Raw genomic sequence first — 3,894 nt, forward strand, 5'->3', positions numbered from 1 at the left:
TACAATTTCGCACCGTTTATCGTTGATATTTTTCACTCTTTGGTAGCACCAGTGACAAAATCTACTGGGGACAGCTAACGAACATACAGGACTATGACGAAAACCAACACGACGAAATAAAATAATTATGATAGTTATACATATACAAAAAAACTTTAAAAAAATGTTGTGTGGCTACCAGACAAAATGTCCTGTAGGACAAGAAATGGAAAGATAGAAAGTCAGAGCGAAGAAAGAAGTAAACAAACCGTGTAGGAAAGGGGCGAAAAAGCACAAAGAAGCGCGACTGACCTGGTCAACAGCAAAGCCAAAAAGTGGATGAGAGAGGTTTAGGTGGTCACGAGTCACGTGGTAGCGGGAGGAAAAAGAAAGAGTCGTGAAGGACAGAGAGACAGAAGCAACAGAGGAAAGAATAGAGGGCGGGGAAGAGAGAGAGAGAAAGGGAGAGAGGAGATAAAAGAGAGGCAAGGAAAGAGAGAGAAAGAGAGAGGGGAGAGAGAGGAGGTAAAAGAGAGGCAAGGAAAGAGAAAGAGAAAGAGAAAGAGAAATTGTAATGATCTTTTAGATGTTGACTGATGGGGAATTAGCTACGAATTTTCTATTATATTTTTGTTAAATTTTCCGTTATGCATGTAAAATCTTTGAAACGCACACACACCCACACACACAAGCATGCGCGCACAAACACACACGCACAAACACACACACATACACAAAGCAACACAAATGGGGTTGAGGTACCCTACAGCTGTTTCATAGTGTTCTTTTTTAATTATGAACAGATCAATTACATCATGTAAAAAACCGTTTTCTTCAGGAGAATTAAAATTAAAATAAAAAATTTGACATATAGGATTTTCACATAAAAAAGATAGAATGTATTTAGCATGTATTTTGACTCTTAAAGTACATACTAAATACAATCTATGCTTTTTGAAGTCCACATCATATTCGAGGCACCCAACTTCGCGAGTCCACTGCGTCTTATAGCTGAAATCTATCTATCTATCTATCTATCTATCTGTCTGTCAGACTGACAGACAGACTGACAGACAGCTAGCTAGCTAGATAGATAGATAGATATTGGCTCACTTTCGAGTTTCACTACATTTTGCATTCCATTCTTCCTTTCTTTCGTTTTAATATATAGTGCCTTCTCGTCATAAGTCCCCACGATGACGAAGGTGTACACCATTAGGAAAGTATTGAAAGCGCAATTCTCCACTTCCCAGTCTTCGCCGAAAGTAAGATGGAAGCGCAGCCGTCCAGGTAACAAGAGAAATTGTATGTGCGCTTACGAATGCGTAAACTCTTGTAACACATGTAATACAGCGAGTCGGAGACCTTCGATTAACTTCGATTATTCTTGACATTAGCAGACAAAAAATCTCATTCTCAAGGCGGAGGTAATAATAAGACATATGAATAATACTGGAAAAATGGAGATAATATAAATCGACTCTTCTCTAAAAGATATACCTATTCCTCTTTAAAATGTTTATATACATATACATACATACATACATACATACATACAAACATACATACATGCATATATATATATTTGTGTGTGTTTGTGTGTGTGTGTGTGTGTGTGTGTGTGTGTGTGTGTGTGTGTGTGTGTGTGTGTGTGTGTGTGTGTGTGTGTGCGTGTGCGTGTGTAAGAAAATCCTTGATAATTCAACACGTGGATGCTAAATTATCAAGGCATTACAATTATCCAAAGTTCTGCAATCACTGGTCGTTGCTATTAAACACCTCACCAAAACTTGTAACACCACTTTACTTCTGATAACGTACAATTCACATCGGGCAATATGCATTATTAAAAATGCACACAGCAGGCGATACTTTATCAGTATTGCTCTTTGTCCTCTCGTTAAACCTATCATCACCAGCTCAGAAAACAGTTTTTTTTTTTTTTTGAAATGGATACCCTTACTTCAGAAACATATTTTTACTTTGTGGCCGATCTGCGTGTGTCAAAAGTAATTGGATCTTATTACCTGATATTTCTCAAGGATTGAAGGAAATTTTTGAAATCAAATGTGCGTTTTTTAATTTTTTTTTTTTTTTTTTTTGGTAAGACATAGAAAAGTTGTGCCCTCTCGTAAATGATCATGAACAGCTTGACATACCAAACTGTACAGGATATTATGAAGTTTATTTTCATTGGACCATATCGCGCTTATCCCGACACCTAAATTTGACCTTCCGAATTCGTCACTGCAATAACTTGATCATAGAGGTGAGAAAAAGTTGGAAACTGCTCGGTGTTACTGGAAATTTGAACATGACAAGTAATTCCCGTCACCACGAAGTTATAATGGCCTTAAATCTGTATTAACATCATGTGAAGTCCGGATTTTAACACTGAAACATCTTCAAATGAAAAGGCTCGGCAACTATTTTGTTGGAATACGAAAATAAGCCATAGTTAGAATAGCTAATAAAGCTTGAAAACACACTTTAAATATAAACTGACACAACGAACACAGGCTATCCTACAACAAAATCAAAACAACTAGATATCCTACGACAAAATTAAAACCTAGATCATTTCATTCAGAATAATGTATATGAGTGATTGAAATAAGAAAAAAACAAAACGCAGTACTAGGTGAAATAAACTGCACAAAAGCTTGTGATGGAGTACTGACAACTTACCATCTCACCTTGAAAGATACCTTCATTCAATTCAAGAGCAAGAAATTCCCCACCAAATACCTTCTCACACAAATCATAGAATGTGTCAGCTGAGAACAAATGTAGGTAGGCTATGTAAAACAAAAACTGAAGACCACATCATTGCCAACTGATTAAGAATTCCTCTGGATACTATCTTCGCAGTAGCCAGAGCAATCTGGAACAGAGTAAAAACAAAAATTAAAGTAATGAACAACAAATAAAGATGAACATAAGAAAACGGATGGTTAAAAGAATACTGACTGATCTTGAGAGAAAAGTAGTTATTAAATTAAAATTCAACTAACTCGATGTTGTTAGGGCCCACAAAATAAAATATCTTTTGTTGTGAAGTTAGCTTCTTACTTGTCGTTAATGCAGCAAGAAAATAGGAGAGAAAGAAGATACTACGGATCATTGATGAAGAGCCTGCAAATTCAGTAGCCAAAATAATATTCAGCTTAAATCGCTTTCTTATTGGAGAATTTTTGGAGATAGGACGCAACTGCACAATCCATTCGTTATAGATAAGATTTTAAAAAAACTCTCATAGTTTAAAATGTGGATGATTGCGTAAAGAATGGCAAAAAGAACAATATTGCGACATGAAAAATGATAGATCATTATGAACGCTAAAACTCCATTCAGCAAGAGAATACATACATACATACATACATACATACATACATACATACATACATACATACATACATACATGCATACATACATACATACATAAAGCACTTGTCCGAAAATGTCATCACGGTATTATCTACCAATGAGACATGATGTTGTAGCTAGGACACTCTATAATGAAATCCGTCAGAAGGATAATCCCGAGGACACAGTATGGTAGAAGCCATAGCTACTCATAATGAAAAGGAGTACTGATGGAATGTCTCAATGAAGACCTCAATAAAATGTAAGCACAACAGACCTGATATAATGATTTGGGATAGAGAAAAGAAACTGCGCACAGTTGTGGAAATTAGTTGCCCAGCAGATGTTAACTTCAAGCTGAAGATCAGTGAAAAAGAGAATACCTACGCTGAACTATCAAGAAATCTGCAGTTACTCTATCCAGGTTACAAGTTCAGGTTTATACCTGTAATTATTGGGACCCTGGGATATGTAACACGCTACCTAAATACTAATCTTGAGAAATCAGGCTTCTTAAAATCAGAAAGGAGAAAGCTAATTCGAAGACTA

At 36.1% G+C, this 3,894-nt stretch overlaps 1 protein-coding gene across 3 annotated transcripts in view; it reads right to left on the reverse strand.

The window, feature by feature from the left end:
• The window catches only part of LOC106876578 (uncharacterized), a 90,010-nt gene that overhangs the window by 72,205 nt on the left and 13,911 nt on the right, over positions 1 to 3,894 (reverse strand). Inside the window, exon 2 of one of the 3 annotated variants that reach the window (XM_052972753.1) lies at positions 2,668 to 2,863. The exons of the other annotated variants lie outside the window; for them this stretch is intronic. The gene's annotated coding sequence lies outside the window, so the exon portion shown is untranslated. The remainder of the gene's footprint in view (positions 1 to 2,667; positions 2,864 to 3,894) is intronic. 3 annotated transcript variants of the gene reach the window in all.

Source organism: Octopus bimaculoides, chromosome 14, assembly GCF_001194135.2.
Source record: "Octopus bimaculoides isolate UCB-OBI-ISO-001 chromosome 14, ASM119413v2, whole genome shotgun sequence".
Lineage (NCBI taxonomy): Eukaryota > Metazoa > Mollusca > Cephalopoda > Octopoda > Octopodidae > Octopus > Octopus bimaculoides.